General features: G+C 33.8%; 1 long non-coding RNA gene and 1 pseudogene across 1 annotated transcript in view; both read left to right on the plus strand.

Annotated features, from left to right (window-relative positions):
• LOC149141255 (uncharacterized) overlaps window positions 1–18,500 on the plus strand; it is a 156,986-nt gene extending 138,486 nt beyond the window's left edge. Inside the window, exon 2 of the long non-coding RNA XR_016265013.1 lies at window positions 17,948–18,500. This is a non-coding gene — a long non-coding RNA (uncharacterized LOC149141255). The remainder of the gene's footprint in view (window positions 1–17,947) is intronic.
• Window positions 11,026–11,537, plus strand: LOC149141257 (uncharacterized; annotated as a pseudogene).
• Window positions 18,501–19,013: the final 513 nt, after the last annotated feature.

Here is a 19,013-nt window from a genome sequence, read left to right on the forward strand (position 1 = left end):
GCTACTATAAGCTTGATACATCCTTTTTGGATAACAGTATAGTGTATTGTACATAAAGGCAGAATTGGAACTCTTATATATCAGGCTGGCTCATTATTGTAGATGTTATTTTGGCATGTTGCTTCAATACAAAATGAATTTCAATGAAAATTGGTGAAAATTATTGACATGCTCAAAGTCAGTCCTTTGGTGTCTGGAAATGATTGAAAATTGTGGAGTTCGAACAGCAGCTTGCCCTCAAACTTCACAAGAGGGGACCACCACAGCTGGTGATCATGAAATGACATGCCATATCTAAGAAACTAATCCTTCTAGGAAAGAAAAATCTTAACAGCCTCACAAGCCTTCCAAATGCTCTTCAAACCACAGTTCATCTTGTTATCAGTTACCACAAGGTGAGTTTCCCCATATATATATATATATATATATTTTTTTTTTTTTTTTTTTTTTTTTTTTTAGCAGTTTGACCATTTTTCATCACTTCTTAGGCCTCCATAATGATATTGCTTGCTTAAACATTGGGAGTTACAGATAACAGGCCCAAGGATCCATGCTTGCTGACTTACTGTTTACATTTCCATTTCTACCCATTTGCAGTTGCCCTTTTTGCTTCAATATCCTTGTATTTTTTAGAGGATCCATGCAAACCCTAATAGGAAGTCTCCTAAAGGCTAAACCTAATCTTCAAGTGATAAAAGGAATTGAACTGCTTCAACCATTGTTGTCATTCCATATAATTCATACTATAAATTTGCCGAAAATTAAACTTCAAGTGCACAAAAATGATATACCAAATGAAAAATTATTACATTTTGGCTTTGGAAAGAAGCCTAAAAGTTCTTGAGGGGCATGCTTAAATAAACAATATGCATTTTCTGTTACAGTTGCATATTTGAATAACGTGGCCTAACTACATAGTAACCTTTCACTAAGATTGAGGCCAGGTAAACACCAATATTTTTGTAGCTTGCTCAGTCAGTAGAAACCAAATTCTCACTAGAGTCTTACTGAAGTGGCCTCAAAGATCAAAGGGTACAAATCTAACCTTCGAAAGGCCAAACATTAAATTTTCTTGTTAAAACATGCCAAGCTGCATGACTAACATGACCACTTAAGGTAGTGGTCCTTAATTTTGAATATTATTATTAAATGCCATCCAGTCTTTAGTTCCTAAGGTTCTTCGTGAGGGGCAACCTTCTTTGGATCCAAAAATTCTTGTTTTTCTGAGAAAGAACCATTTAATTATGGTTTCAGAGAATAAGTTGTATGTTCACCATTTTTGTCTCCAGTCTGAAATTGGAATTACAGGCGGGAGACCTTATCTTTTTGAAAGTTTCCTTGACCTACATGCTACAAAGAAAGAAGAGTTGGTTACAACTAATTGTCTTTTGTCAAAGTTTTAGTATTTACTAGCAGCCCAGACATTTCAATGTGCTGGATCCATTGGTTAAGGGGTGATACTGATATTACCAGAGCACTGTCATTTATGATAACATTAGCTGTGTTAACTGAGAAGTTGGCATTAGGGAACACTAATGAGTAGAGGTGGAGACTTAGTAGATGAAAGGACCATCATGGTAAATTTTTGTTTACATGCTTCAACAGGATGGGCTCTGGTCAGCTTTGTTATTCAGATCTGTATTGATAGGTATAGTTGGTGAAACTTTATGGAAATGTTGACACTGGGAACAATAATAGGTACCACTAAACTCCATAGATGAAAAGGCCAGTGCAGTAGCGTTTGATATTAAATCTTTATTGAGGGTGCAGAGTCTCGATAATAGGCCAAAGTATGTGCAGCTCTGGGACCTAAGTAACTGAACCCTTGGGTTCTTCTACTGTAGGACCAAGTTAATCCTTTTTTTTTTCTGAAGAGCCATGCCTTTAACTTTCTTGATCTGTAAATGAGGCATTATGTTATTCTGTCCTTTTTATTAAGGATGTAGTTCTTTCTTTGAATGACTGCCCCTGATTGTTTTATAGGTATACCATATAGTTGTACTAATGGTCATAAAAGTTCTATATTTGTTAGGTTTACCTTTGGAAACGGGTATGTTATATATATTGTACAGTATCCTGTGGGTTCAAAAAACAGATTTCTGGTTTTCGAGTAGGATTTCATAATTCCTTAGGTTTAAGAGAGAATGAAAATTAGAAACAGAGTCGACATGTAGTATGTACTATTATGTAAAAAAATGTTGAAGTCTATGGTATATACCATGATTTATTATTGGTTTTTCTATTAGTTTTCAGAGTAGAACATGTGAGATTCATGCACGAATAAAATCAGAGTCATATCATATACTTAATACATAATGTCAAGTTGAACTTAAAAGTAGTTGTGAAACTGTGATATCTTTGCGATAACTCCTCTCTCAAAATGAAAATCAATCCTTCCAAGCTGAAAAAAGCCCTCTATGCTGAAAACCTAATCCTTCCATGCTGTTGTGTGGAAAATTCAGATCTCTTGGTCATCCCCATTTGTCGAGGACACTTTTGGAATATATGGGACATTCTGGGCAGTCCCGTGTACCAAGGGGAGGCATTCTTGGACAACCCTATGTAACGAGGACCCTTGGGACATATCCTCCTGTAACACATGCTTTAATTTGTTAAAGCAACTATAAAAGATTAGAACATACCAAACAACATATTTTAAAGCATAAATCTCTACATTAACTTGTTAAGGTATTACGTGAGAAGGTTCAAATCATAAAGAAATGTACAGGTGAATAAAATGATGACAGCAACTCGAACTACTAGATTGATTTAAGAGCTTCTTGGGATGAAAGAAAGATGTAAACCCCAGTTCACATGTTCTTAATTATCAATACTTTCATGATGAGGCTCCTCTTTGATAGTACTCTTATCATAATACCATATCAGTATTGGTGATCTACAAATCTGGATCAGGCTTTTAACTGATACCTAATTTCAAATTTATTAATATGAGATTTGGTAGTGTCTTGGGGAATTTTATTCTTGATTTTGTTGGATACTTTCTTAATTGAGTTTTAGTTCAGTGCAAATTGTGGAAATGCTTTGGATGTGTTGTAATATTGTTATCCTAGTGAAGCATCAACATTATTAGAAGTATTGTTATGTTCATATTTTAGAATAAAGATCCCTAGTTGTGAAATCCATAAATGAACCTCTTAGAAGACCATTTCTAATCAACCCTGAAGGGCCTCAATTTTAACTTAAAAAGTCACTCTGAGTTGAAATTATTTTTTGAAGCGTGACAAATGAGATTGATTAAGGGCTCTCTTAGAAAGCCATTAAGTTGAGTCTCCATCTCAAAAGTCCTTGGAAGTGAAGTTGCATGGTATGGGGAGAGGGGTACATGCTGGAAACGTGACCCCTGCTTCGTTCCCCACTAATTCCCCATCAAAAAAAGAAAACTATGTGATTTGGTAGGGTTTTGGGGAATTTTATTCTTGATTTTGTTGGATACTTTCTTGATTGGGTTTCAGTTTAATGTAAATTGTGGAAACCTTTGGATGTGTTAATATTGTTATCCTAGTGATGCATCAACATTATTAGAAGTATTGTTATGTTCATATTTTAGAATAAAGATCCCTAGTTGTGAAATCCATAAATGAACCTCCTAGAAGACCATTTCTAATCAACTCTGAAGGGCCTCAATTTTAACTTAAAAAGTCACTCTGAGTTGGAATTATTTTTTGAAGTGTGACAAATGCCTTGGAGATTGATTGAAGGCTCTCTTAGAAGCGAAGTTGCATGGTATGGGGAGAGGGGTGCATGCTGGAAACATGACCCCTGCCTCATCCCCCACCAATTCCCCATCAAAAAAGAAAAAAGACAAAAAAAATTGAAATAGGCAAACAATATCTGTCTGTCTATCTATAAATATAAAAATAGCACAAGAAGAAAGGATAATTGAGTAAGAAAATTTAAATGTAGCTCCATGCTGTCCAAAATGCATAGAGCATGCTTGTTGTAGCTGTAGAAAACACTTTTGCTTGAATTTGTTGAAGAAAATGTGAAGAAATGAAGCGTGGATCAATTAACTAAATATGTCCACTTCATTGGAATTTCATTGAGAGCTAAGGTTAGTCAAATCACTATATCTATGTGAAAAATATTTGTATAAATTCCACATCTCTTCCCAAAAATGATCATCAGTAACAGGGACCCCAATTTATTGGCAATTCTTGGAAGGAATTGTTCAAACCATGTAGAAACCACAGTAACGATGAGCACTTCATACCATCCTCATATTGATGAACAAATTGAAGTGGTTAATAAGTGCCTTGAGGGTTACCTTGGGAATCTTGTGAATGACTTACAATCTTAGTGGCACAGTAGGCTACATCTTGCAGAATTGTGGTACGACACCATGTACCACATGTCAGCCAAAATGACTCCATTTGAAGCCTATATGGTATCCTCTGCTATCAGTAAAATAATATGTTTTCTCCAAATTCAAGGCTCTTGCTATAAAATACTACTTAGTGACTTCTAAAGAAATCCTTCATATCTGAAAAAGTCATCTCGAGCAATCCAATAATCGAATAAAGCAACAATTTGGTTTGAAAAGATCTGATTCTGAATTTGAAGTAGGGGATTGGGTGTTTTTTAAATTGCAACCATACAAGCAAAAATCACCCAAAAACTACAAAAGTTATGAACTTATGCCCATGTTTTATGGCCCTTATCAAGTCTGAAGGAGAGTTGGTCAAGTAATGTATGCTCTAAACATCCCAAACAAAGGGAACTTACATGATGTTTTCCATGTTCATGTTTGAACACAAAGTTGGGTCCAACAACTCTGATATAGACCCAACTTTCCTTTTTCGATGAAGAAGGGGAACTAATATGAAAGCTTGAAGAATACTCAAAGTCAAAGTCCAAAGCTATTCGTTCAAGAAGTATTGATGAGTAGCTTATCAAGTGGAAGAATCTATGTAAAGACAAAACCACCTAGTAAAATGAAGACTTTATCTCAAGGCATTCATACTTGCCCATGCTTTTGAGGTCGAAGCATTTCAAGGAGGGGCGACTTGTAATAAACCAAATATAATTATATAATAATGATTGTAATCTCTCAGGTAGACATACCTGCATGAAAGGTTATGTCCCAAATTCCAATGTTAAGCAGAGGGTATAATATTGCCATTGGCCATTGTAAAGATCCTCATAGAAAATATACGCTTTAATTGTTTAATAAACCAAAATAAGCAAGCAGTCTTTTAATTGTTTGCTTGCCTGCACTAAATTTCTCTTGCATAAGGACTTTATAAGTCTGAAAAACAGAAAAATGAAACACACCATTCCGTTTCAGATTAAGGACCTTTTGACTTCATACTCTGATGCATTTGAGGATCCCAAGGACAATGGCTGTTCTCCCATTCAGTCTTATTTGTGGAGCAGCCACTACCTAAATATTGTGTGGATAGGACCTTTATAATGGAATGTGTAGATTTATATTAATTAGTAGTAACTCAAATCAGCTTATGAATGAATGGCACAAGCACTAACATTACTGTCATTGTGACCTAGGTTGAAGACCTTTGGTGCATTATTATTCATGAATGGCGATCTTATATCTGGATATCTGGATGAATATGGATGGTGATGATGTACTTCCCTGTTATGGTTTATGGCATGCTTTTTATGGTCGCACATCACCGTTGATTCAGGTGTAAAGTCAATAGTGAGTGTTCTTGATTAGATGATTAGCTATGGCCATTCGCTGAGTTAGACCTGTGGTAACGAGATGGCCAATATTATGGGGCATTACGCTTTAAATTTGTAGTTGTTATTGTTGGTGTCATTCTTGCAAATTCCAAAGCCTTAGTTTTTGGTTCTGGTGCTGGAAACATGGGACACTAGACTCTAGAGCATTTCTTGTGCTTGTAAGAAAGGTGTCCTAGTTGGAAGATTAGTGTGGGTGTGATGAACAAGCGACATGTCAAGAAAAACAAATGTCAAGAAAATGGGGGATTAAGCTTTTTGAAGCAAAATTTATCATTATGATTTTGACAAAGTTTACGGACTCCATATTTTTAATCTTTTAGGCAATTTTGAAAGATGAGCGTTTCTTCACTTGTGTTCTTTATTTATTAACTTTCTTTATTAAGATTATGGCATCTTCAAAGGCATCATGGGCATGTAGGGCTTCATTGATATATGCATACATTGCATCATTCTAGGGCAAACCATGTACCTAAGAAAATTAACTTCATACTAGGTTAGAGTTTGTCATTATTATGCATCAATGTTCCTAGGAGGGTTTCATGGTATGGAATTCTTCATCTCACATTAGATTACGCATCAACTATTTTTGGCCTGTCATCATATAGATATGGATATAGCTAGGGTTTGCATCAGAAATGACTTATACTTCTTAAATGTTGTGAAAACCAACAAACCAGATGTAAATAACCTTCTTTGTTATTTTCATTTATTCCCATGGCATCCAGCCAGGTGGAAATCAACACTATTAAAGAGGTAGCATCTGAAACTTGAAATTAAAATTAAATTCATACGAAGCTACAATAATATTCGCTGAACCACTAGTAGGTTAAGAATAATTAGTTCACCTCAAATATAATGTACATAATTGGACACATGAATTCAATTATAACATGATTGGACATCTAAGGTGAATGATATTACAAAACCAAAAAAAAGTACATTAACGAGTACTTTACTGAAAGAACCACGGTATGAGAATCCCAAGAAAAATGACAACCATGGTGTATACACATAGTCGAGACCTATATTGATGCTGATCAATGTTTGCCAGTGGAATGAACGATGATCCTGAATCATCTCTGGCACCTGCATCTACACTTGAGATTGCTCCAACCATTAGATCAGTAGAGATTTTATGGATCTCCGCAAGGTGCTTTATCGAAAAAGAATTAAATCGAGCACTCCAGATTTTTGCCTCTCTGTAGAGGGGCTTCAAATTGTCTGCGCGAACATTGTAGATGCCTTCCATGTGATTACAGATTAAATCTGAGTTTGTCAGCACTGTTATGTTATTCACCCCATTGTGTTTTGCCTCTTTTAAACCTGCAACAAGTGTAATGTAGTATGCTTTGTTATTGGTTGTCTTTCCCCGCACTTCCCATATTCTATAAATCACATGATTTTTTGCCCCATTGTGAAGGACAAATTTTAAAGATGTTGGACCCGGATTGGGGCGGCATGATACTTCAATGCACAGTGTCCACTTTTCCACCATTCCGTGAGCTTAGAAGCACTGCATAGTGACAACAACAAAATAGATTCATGTTAGAATACTTTAACATGACAAAATATCCTGATTGAAATTGATTATTTTTATGCTACCTCAAGTCTGAATGCACATCCTTGAAAAATAACAGAAAATCAAATATCAGTGATAAGACTTTGGGCATAAAGAACAAACTTTAACTCGAATGTGTTTAATTTTATATATGGATGGAGAAATCCTATGGGGCAGGAACTTGTCACTTTGTATGTTGGGATGAATGCATGTTAAATGTAGAAATGCCAGTATTCTTCACATAATGTAAAAGCAAGGAAGGTTTCTTAATGACCAAAGCCTGCATATATCAAAATATTTAAGATTCAAAAGATGCAGTTTGCAAACTCTTAATGATGTAAACTTTCAACAGCCAACCAGCCAGATGCATGACATGAACACAATAATCATGAAGTTACATTTTAGCCCTGAGCTTCACCAGCTCAAAATAAAAGTCAAAATCAACTAATTAAACTAAAGTGACAGATCACAGCTCCTGGAAATGGCATATAGAAACAGGTTTCCATAGAACAAGGATCCGACTTGACTATTAATCTCTCTCTACTGGTGAAACCTTACTGTATTTAAAAGTAGCTGGAATATTAAATTCAAACATTTTCATCTGGTTCATAATCACCAAGAAATTTATGAAACTAAACAGAGGTGGAATAGCCTGGGACTAAACAATAGGTGGAACTAGAAACTAATCCACGTTTTAATCTTCTGTCTATGCAAAGAAGGCATATATCTGAGCATCAGGACAATGGGAGCGGAGACCTTCTCAATGAAAAGAGTATTTTGTCTATCACTAACCCAGGACATTAATCTCTAACTCTTCTTCCACTAGAATGGGGTGAGGCTTTCCATCCAGCTCTTACACAAGTAGTCTCTTCTGATTAAACTCCAAAGAATAATGGTGTAAACCAAGTCAGCTGAACAAGAGTCTTGATTTCTGATGAATCTACCACAATGACGATCCATTACAAATAATAGAGTTCCTTGCACGAAAATAAAACTTCCATCATATGAATCTCTGTTTGCTGCTATGTGGTTCTTTAAGGTTTCATATTCAAATTCATACTAGTAATTTACAAATGTTCAGAACAACGTAAATAGTAGAACAAATGAGACGCATTATAGAACAAACTTTAACTCGAATGTGTTTAATTTAGCTTCACCAGCTCAAAATAAAAGTCAAAATCCTGGAAATGGCATATAGAAACAGGTTTCCATAGAACAAGGATCCGACTTGACTATTAATCTCTCTACTGGTATGCTTTTATCTGAATGCAAAGCGATGTTATAGATAATAATCACGGGCAAGGAATGTACCAGGAGCCCGGGAACCAGCCTGCGAGGGGAAGCAATCGGCGGTTGAACAGAGCTCTTGCGTTTCGTCCAGGCGGGTTGCAGAGGCAGAGTATTTTCGAACGGGAGTCAATAGCGTTTTGGCGCGAGGTCGCTGTTGTCAAAGGCAAGACGGGGCGGGCTCGCGGTTGGTGGGTCCCGCGTTCGTTGCCGGAAACGCAAAGGTGGCCGCCGGAGTTACAATCCATGGAGATGGATGCGCCCCCATGACCCGCTCGACATACATAGATGGGCCAGCCTCCATAGGGGCATTTAATACCCAATGTATGGCTGGTTAGCTCTTGCCCACTGTGCATGACCATAGCTCGATTTGACATCCCATGCGGATTCAACTGATTCTCTCGCCCCACCCATTGCCCTGGATTCTCGACTTTCAAGGTGACTCTGACTTTGAACCCTTGACTTGTTTGTGAAAGGCATTACCATTGGGGGATTCAAGGTGTTCTTTGTGAAAGACATTTGACAAGTTGTTACTTGGGAATTAATTCGTAATTTTTCAAAACAAATATTTTTTTGTGCACTGAAAACTAATTTAAAAACCATGCTCGGAAATTTTAAGTCTAATATATATGATTCCAAAACACAGTTTTTCATCATAAGCAGCCAAGAATAAATACAAAATGGATCACGGTCATTAGAGAATTTACATGAACTTAGTGTTCATAAACTATGTAACAGAGAGAGGTGTAGAAACTCACAAGCAAGAAGAAATCCAAAATGGTTTACGGGCATTGAAGAATTTATTATATATTTGATGCTCACAAATTGTACAAGAAATCCAAAATGGGTCACGGGCATTAGAGAATTTAGATAAATTTAATGTTTACAATTTGCTTGTGTTTGAGAAAGAGAGACAGGGGTGTACAAACTTATTTTTCACTAAGCAATCACACAATAATAAATACAAACTCACTTTTTGCCTGAGCAATCACACTGTAATAAATCCAAATAGGTAACAAGCATTATAGAATTTATCATACAATTGATGTCTAGAAAAGCAATCACACAGCGATAAATCCAAATAGGTAACGTGCATTATAGAATTTATCATACGTTGATGTCTAGAAATCGTTCTTGACCGAAAGGGAAGTCCACCTGACTATCCAATTTGATTCCTCTGGACATAGCTCATCTATTCTCACCATTGGTATGATTAGAAGAAGTATCCTCACCACAATCATCCACCCTGTTATCTGTTGGGACCTTACTCGAACCTACAACAGGTGCCTTGCAATGCTCCATTTGTCTTCGAATCACTTGCACTTGTTTTTCTGACCACAAAGGACTAGCGGCTTCTTATGTGGAAAATGTGTTGTAGCACCTTCATGAGAGGATTCGAGGCAAAATACCCTTCCATGGATAATGCCACTACACCGCACTTCAGAATCTGCTCAACATGCCTTGCAAGATTTTACCCTATTCTTTGCCATCTTTTACCATCTTAAGCTCATGTAAGTATATACGCAAAACTATTGGCTCCTCCAACTCCAACATATAAAATTTTAAGGCGTTCTTTGGGAAAGACATTTGACAGGTTGTTAGTTGGCTGCATAGGTTTTAATGCTTGCCTAGACCATTCACCATACAAGCTGGTCAAGTGTGAATCAGTCTGTAACTTCAATTAGGAGCTCTGTGATTACTGGAATTTGAAGGTTAACTAAATGATAGATTTTGCAAATGACAAATTGTTGCTAAAGAAAATATTTAGGCTTGGTCATTATTTTATTTGTATCAGGCCTTGTATAGTTGTTTTCAGAGGCTTTTGCTTTCGGAGGGCTTTCTTTGTGTGAGGGCTTGCCTGTCAAAAAAAATATTTTTAGATTCAATGCCAGGTCAAGTGTTAGCTATCCTGTAACTTCAATTTTGAGCTCTGTTGATTCCTCGCATTTGAATGTTAACTAAATGCTAGATTTTGCAACAAAAAATCAAGATACCCACCACAGAAATCTTAAAACAATCAAATAAGAAATTGTTGTGACAAAAAATATTTAACCTGGCCGAAAATATTTAGCCTTGAAATTAGGACCTACTTGACAAATTATTTTCCTTGCATAAGGCCTTATGTAGCTGTTTTCAAGGCTTTTTGCTTTCGGAGGACCTTTTTTGTGTTGGGCCCTGTTTGTCATATTATTTTCTTTGCATCAAGGTTTGTATAGCTCTTTTCAGGGGCTTTTCTCCCATTTTCCCATTGTTCTCCAATATTGTGACTTGGACTGCAATTTTATTAATTAACCATTGTTCTCCAATATTGTGGCCTGGACTCCAATTATTCCAATTTTACTAATGATAGATACACAAAACAAAATCAAATTATCGCTAAAGATTTAAACTTAGATAACATTACAAGATATAAAATTCTTAAAACCTCTCAATATAATTTCTATCAACCATTTGACGAGATGGAAATGGACAGAAATTCACAATTTTATGAAGAGACATTGTCACAAAAAAACCAAGCATCTGGCTGACGTGATGGAAGTAGTTTTGGTTGCAAAATTTGCTTAGAATTAGCCCAGGATCCTGTGGTGACTCAATGTGGTCATCTATTTTGTTGGCCTTGCCTACACCAATGGCTACGGATGCACTCAATAAAAAACAAATTGCCCCATTTGCAAGGGCGTAGTTGAAGAGAATGTAATTCCTTTATATGGGAGGGCTAAGGTGGGTTCGGCTGATCCAAGAACAAAGTCACTCCCTGGTGTTAATATTCCTCACAGACCCTTTGGACAGAGACTTCATAGTTAGAACGACAGACCATCATTACCCATCACAGGGTTTTAATTTCATAGAAAGCCAAGGTCCAGTGCCTATTTGGTCCTTTGGTAATATAACATTTTCTGCCGGAATCAGGTTGTTTCCTTCTTTGTTTGGGTTGCCAATGCATGGTTTTGCTGACACACCACATGGGTGAAACCCACGAGATGAGGGTTCAAATCTCATTGAGTATATATTTGATCTGTTGTGTCTTGGTGACGTCTCTGCTCATGTTGAGGCATAAGTTTCCTGCGATTGTGTGGCTTGCAGGTTGTTGCACGTAGCTTACGTTTATAGTGACAGCCAGTTAGGTTTGATCCTGGGATTATTCAAGATAACTCTCACCAGTGACTAATTATCCTAGATTCAAAAAAAAGACAAGATCATCAGCAGTAGACCTTTTTATCAAGGTTTCTCGTTTTTCTTTTGTTTGGCTGTTTTCTATATTTTCTTTTTCTAATCTAATTTTGGAATTTGCTACTTTAGTTAGCAACTCGTAAGTAGAAGTTTGTTTTTTTTTTTTTTTTGCAGGGTTTTTAGGAAAAAACCTTGATTTTGTTTTAAGGTGGAACACTATACTTAATGAAGTACATATACTGTAATAGTTTCTTACATGTATTCGTAACAATACTGGTATTAAGATAAGATTCCTTTAGCATTCTTTGTGTGTTTTTCATACTATGAAATGGTCTTGTGTGCTAGCCAAATCAGTGTATGTTATAGAAATGTAGCTTGCTTATGAAGTTCTCAGCTTACCGCCTGTTTACCCTTCCACCAACTTGCTGCAAACTAAAATCACAAAAAAACAATTAAATTTATTTCACATGGCAAATAATTATAATATTACTTGCCTGTAGAGGGGGGTAATAAATTGCCGGTTTACCCTTCCACAAGAGTATTGGCAAAACTACTATCACAAAAAGTCAAGCCGGTTTACCCTTCCACCAGCTTTCCGGCATAGTACAATCTAAAAAAATCAATTATTTTACCGGGAAAATAATTATAATGTTAGTTGCCTGTAGAGGGGGATAATAAATTGTCAGTTTAATAGCTATAATATTACTTGCCTGTACAGAGGGATAATAAATTATAATAAATTAGTACGGTTATATATATATTTTTTTCATGCTTTCATTATTAGAAGTTCTCACATGAGATTTATTTTTTATATTTTCATATCATATTTTTAATTTTAATTTTTATATTTTCATATCATATTTTTAATTTTATGCACAATACTTAGCGTTAATACATTAAAAAGAAACATATTACTCACACATAATAATTAGTTTTAATATATCTGTTTTCAGAGTGCATATATCTGTTTTTATTTTTTATATTTTCATATCATATTTTTAATTTTAATTTTAATATTTTCATATCATATTTTTAATTCTATGCACCATACTTAGCGTTAATACATTAAAAAGAAAAATATTACTCACACATAATAATTAGTTTTAATATATCTGTTTTCAGAGTGCATAATTTACAAAATACTAGGGAAATGTTAATTTATTAATATATTTTGATTAGTTCTAGGAATACAAAATACTTCATAATGTTAACACATTAAAAAAAAATACTCAGTTTAATATATCTGTTTTTAGATTTTAAAAAACCAATGTACCATTTACAAAATAATGGATAAATATTTATTTGTCATTGCATTTTTAGTGCTCTGGTCTTAGTAATTATAGAGCATTTTGGCTTATTAATAATATATTCTCAAAAACCAAAGTAATCTATAATTAATTAAATTTAATATCAGACTTTAATTAATAAATTAAAGTGTTTTATATTTATATTTTAATGTCAAATACAATACTGTAATCGTTTGGCTAATATCCATATATATTTATGTTTTAATGTCTTATACATTATTCTAATTTTTTTACACAATATTTATACATAATATCTAGTTTGGGAAAAAATTTCAAACATAAGTGTGCCATTTACAAAAGGGAGAAATGTCTATTTATCATATTTATTGTTCTTAATAATTATAAGATAATTTAGGTGTTTTATATTTATATTTTAATCTCATACACAATACTCTATATTTTTATAGTACTCATACATATTGCTTAGCTTTAATATATTTAGTTGTTTTTTTACACAAAACTCATCATATTACTTAGTTTTAATATTTAATTTCAATATATTTGGTTTTAGGTAAAAAAATATCAAATATAACTATACCATTTACAAAATAGGGGAGAAATGTCTATTTATCCTTACATTTTCATTGTTTTAGTAATTATATAAGACATTTTCAATGTAGAGAATTTTTATAGGAGATCTATTTTTTTTTTATTTTTCATTGTTTAATCTCATACATAATTTGTAGTTTAATATATCTGGTTTTAGGAAAAAAAATCAAACTTAACTCTACAATTTACAAACTAGAGGAGAAATCTCTATTTATTATTACTTTTTTATTTGTCTTAGTAATTAATTGTACCATTTACAAAATAGTCGAGAAATGTCTATTTATCATTATATTTTTATTGCTCTTAGTAATTAATTATACCATTTAGAAAATGGAAGAGAAATGTCTACTTATCATTAGATTTCTATTAGACTTAGTAATTAAATGTACCATTTACAAAATAGGGGAGAAATGTCTTTTTATCATTACATTTCTACTCGTCTTAATAATTTATAAGGCAATCTCTGCATTTTAATGTAGAGAAGTTCTCACATAAGATTTATTTTTTATATTTTAATCTTAAAAAATAGTAAACATAATTATACCATTTATAAAATAGAGGAGTTATGTCTACCTATCATTACATTTTTATTAATCTTAGTATTTTTTATTGTTTAATCTTATATTTAATACTTAGTTACCCCTATAGGCATACCTATTTCAACTCAGGGTGGATGTGGGCTTGGAAATTTTTAATTTTTTAAAAAATGAACGAAGAAGATTTGATTGCAAGGAATATTCTTCGACTGATAAAGCATTACATGGGATGATTTCACTTACATGTTCCTTATTGGGCATTACATTTGATTTAATAATAATTTTTATTTAATTAATTTATAGTGTGCGCCACATATCGTCAGTTTCCTGGATGTTTGGCTATGGGGGATGGTTTGTTTCAATACACCATGACGGTGTCAGAATGGATCGAGTTTCTCATGTTAGCAACCGATGCTAATTGATTGCATGTTAACACTTAGTTTCTTAAACAATTTAAAAGAATATAATACAAACATCCATTTATTTTATTTCTCCGTCCCTCATTCTTCAACCCTTCGAGTAAACATTTGAATACTTAGCTTATCACCCTCTCACCCAATGGAACTAATTGATTGCATGTTAACACTTGTTTCTTAAACAATTTAGAAGAATATAATACAAACAACAATTTATTTTATTCCTCCATCCCTCATTCTTTAGCCCTTAGAGTAAACATTTGGATGCTTAACTTATCACCCTGTCACCCAATGGAACTTTGTTTCCAGGGATTTTGATGCTATTAGGAGGCACTCTATATTGTTAGATGAGAACGATTATATATGGCGACAACCAGAATTGCAAGGATGGTGATCAAAATTTATGATTAAGGATAATTGTTGTAACGAAAGTCCCCAAATTCATTTTTCCTTTTGGATAGGACTACAATGAGGGGTTGAGGGAGCGAAGTGCTATAATCTTCGCTTCATATTGAATATTGATATTTTCAATTCCACATCAAACATCATTGTCCAAGCACTATTGTTTGCTCCTGCTTTACCAAACTTAAGGCATTTTGGTTTGCAAATTGGATTAGATTCATACTATATAGCACCGTTTGGTCGTTGCTTCAAATTCCACATGTGAATACATAAATGGATCAGATAATAAAACATTAGCATAATTAGCCCATCACATCCACCCAATAGAAATTGTTTCCACTTATACTTGCATCCAAAACCATGAAGCAATTCAATTTCTACTCAATGCTAACATGCAACAGTAAATGCTACCCCATAAGATAATCGAATAAGCCTTTCCTTTAGCATAGATACCCTAGTCTATTTTTCGTGCCAACAATGTTTCTTGATCTTAGGTAAAGAATTCAATTCATACTAAAACGCAGAGGCAGTGTAAGTGAGGGTTATTTATGCCTAGTTATTTGTGCAAGATTTCAAGGAATAATTCTTTTTAAATGATCTTTGGATATTATTTTGGATTATTATGTATAAATTTTCTTTAAATGGCAAAACTATGCCATATCCTATGCTGGATTTTTCATTTTATTTAAAAACAAGTTTTATAATTTAATTCTTTTAAATAATAAATTTTATATTAATGTTCCAAATTTAATAACCTTCAAATATTCCAAATTAGAGTGACATAATTTAATCGACACAACTATTCAGTTTGACAAACTATTGCCAAGTGTTTTATCCACTCCATTACATATTTAAAAACTAGAATATGGAAATTACAATATTCCTGTGGGCTAATATGGCAAGTTATTTTGATTTTACTAGGCCTATTGTCATTCCAATATGTTTTTGTTTATTTCCACTTCTTCACCACTATTAATTTCGATTATCCCATATCTCAATGATTTTGGGATATTGAAATTGAAATAGGTTTTTTAACTTTGAAATTTAAAAGTGCTAGGTGAATTTTTGAATCCTGTAATCATAGAAATATGTACACACATAAGCATAACTATTTCAACTTAAAGTGGATGTGGGCTTGTGGATTTTTAATATATTTTTAAAATAAATGAATAAGATTTTGTTTACAATGGAATATTCTTCATTCGGTAAAACATTCTACTGGGTGATTTCACTCACTCGTTTCATGGGCGTAACAATTGATTTAATAATAATTTTCATTTAATTAATTGATGTTAGATGTGGAATTGAAAATATCAATGTGCAATATGAAGGGAAGATTATAGCGCTGCCCTCCCTCGACGCCTCCCCATATCCCTCTCCATTTTTGTGTGTCATTTGAATCCAACAAAGTTTCAGAATATAAAAATGTTAGGTGAATTTATGATTTTCGTAATCATAAAAATATTCATAGTCAACTAAACTTTCAGAGGTAAAACATTACATTTCAAGCACTACAAGTGTGAGGAAACACGCAGTCGATGGCATTTGAAGAAAAAGATGTGGAAATAGTTAATTGTGTTTAGAAAAATCGGTTGAATTGGAAGCAAATTAAGATTATTATATTTAATGAATTAGGTTATTTGAATAGTTATTGAAATCATTTGAACATGTCAATTTTTTAAGAATAATTTTAATAATTATTAATATTATTATTTATATTTATTAATATCAATATTAATATTAAATTTTATTGACCATATTTATTAATGTGGTTGTGTATGTGATTAATATATGTTTATCGACATATATGAACCACATTTATTAATGCTATTGTATTAGTCATAGTTATTTAAACTTGCAGAGGTAAAGCGTTACATTTCAACCACTCAAAGTGCCTTTCAACCACTCCAAGTGCGAGGAAGTATGTTATCGATGGCATTTGAAGAAAAAGACTTGGAAATAATTAATTGTGATTAGAAAAAGTAATTTAATTCGAAACAAATTAAAATTATATATTTAATGAATTAAACTATTTGAATATTTAATAAAACGATTTGAACATATATCATGTTTATGCTTATAATATAATAATAATAATAATAATATTTTGAAAATGCAGCTAGAAAAACTAGTTTTGACTTTGCCTTGGTCAAACTAGATTAAAATTTGAATTTGAATTTCAATAAAATACTTGGAGGTAGTTAATTGAGGTGACATGGCACTTGTCACTCAGTTAACTCAGTTAATTCGAGTAGGAGACACTTGAGTTTAGTTTAGTATGATTGATTGCTATTTTCTAGCAATATATTTCAGTTAATTTGAATTATTGTGAGTTTAACTAGTTCTAACTGTTAGAGAACTAGTGGAGGGTCCAGTAGTGGGGTGTGTACCTCAGTGATCAACCAATTAACTCATCAATCAACCTAGAATAATTAACTCAAGTTACCTAGTTGAGATTGAAGTTCAAGGGGAGTGTATTATCAGTGGTGGATTATTTCGAGGTGTACAGGTGGTGCATGCAGTTAGAGAAGGGCCTACATGGTTTTCACAATTCTCATGGAGAAATTTCCATAGTTAATAGGGGCTAATTCATCAAGGAACAACACAAGGAAATAGGAGCTTGGCAGGTAGGAAAATTGGTTAAGTGTTGGCCAAGGTCAGTCTGTGAAACAATGAGATAGAATATACTAGTGCAGAGGTTACTCAGGCTTGAGCAAGAACTGTATTTATTCTCTATTTTCTGATTAATGCAATACAAATAGGAAGGGGTTTTGAGCAGTTGATTTCCCCTAGATAATTCTCCATGTTTGTGTATTGATTCATGTTGCATGTTTATGATTTCCTTTATCGATCGTGAATCACTTTCCGCCGCTGAGTAGAGTAGAATCAAGTTTTATGTTTTAATAAATTACAAGAGTAGTTTTGAATCTACATAGAATTTCTACATGGTATAAGAGCAGGATTCACAGTAGAGAAAATAATTTGAAGTTGTCTTTGCAGGAAGATCGAATTTGCAGGATCAATTCTTCAGAGCTAGCAAGATGTCTCTTTATGGACTAAGGCTCGAGTATGCCCTTGGGGGTGGCTCGAATTATGTTGCTTGGAAGGACATGATGGAGGCAGTGCTGGAAGATAATGGGTTGAAGGAATTCTGGAGGTCATGTCACCCTTCTGAAGCTTTGTTGCAAGTTTGAGGGAAATATCTCATGTTTTACCTTATGCTCTTCCCCCAGTCACATGGATAAAGTCTTGTGGGAGATACTAAAACTTTCCAGTCGTTGGCTTGCCGTGTTGTGGGAGTGACTAACTAGATATGCTTATTGTTGTGTGTGCGACCAAGTAAAAACATGATAAATTCTCTAGATTTCGCACTTTCATTTGGAATTAAATTTATTTTGATGAAGTATATTGTCAGAATTTTCCAGAAAATAGTCAAGACAAGTCGTGGGGTCTCTAGAAGGTGATCGAAGTTAAAATTATCAAAAGACTAGTGGAATGAGGGGCTTGATTTGGTAAAAAAAATACATCTCAATAAAATCTGAAGCATGTGAATACTATTTGGGTGAGTTACATCACCTCAATAATTAATTGATCTCAAATATTACATATATGTGGAGAAAGGTTGCTCATTTGGTTGGTTCTCTAGCAGTGTGATTGAATGATTGTGCATGAAAGTGCAAGTGCACAACAAGTGAGTATTGGAGAGAGTTAAAAGTGTTCATAATTGCATTGTGCTTCAAAGAGTATTCTTCTGCAGTGTTTTAGATTTGTGAGAAGAGATTGAAGATCAATTTAGAGAGTGTGTGTGGAGAGAATTCTTCTCTCATTTGGAGTGTGAAAATGTGACTGCGTGAGTGTGCTAATTTGTTGCTAGTCTTGTTTATGAAGTTGTATTTTTCAGTTCTGAATCATATTTTCTTGTAGAAGAATTGTTTGTACTTGGAGTAGGGGCTTGAAGCTAAGTGCATGTTGATTGTCTATTATAGGAGTGGGTGCTCCGAGTTGGTTGTGGCAAACATTTCTCATTTTAGTCAAGGGGTGGGTTCACCATTGCTAGTGGTGGCTA

Source organism: Pinus tabuliformis, chromosome X, assembly GCF_031772625.1.
Source record: "Pinus tabuliformis cultivar Carrire ecotype Pingquan chromosome X, CPIR1, whole genome shotgun sequence".
NCBI classification, from domain to species: Eukaryota; Viridiplantae; Streptophyta; class Pinopsida; order Pinales; family Pinaceae; genus Pinus; species Pinus tabuliformis.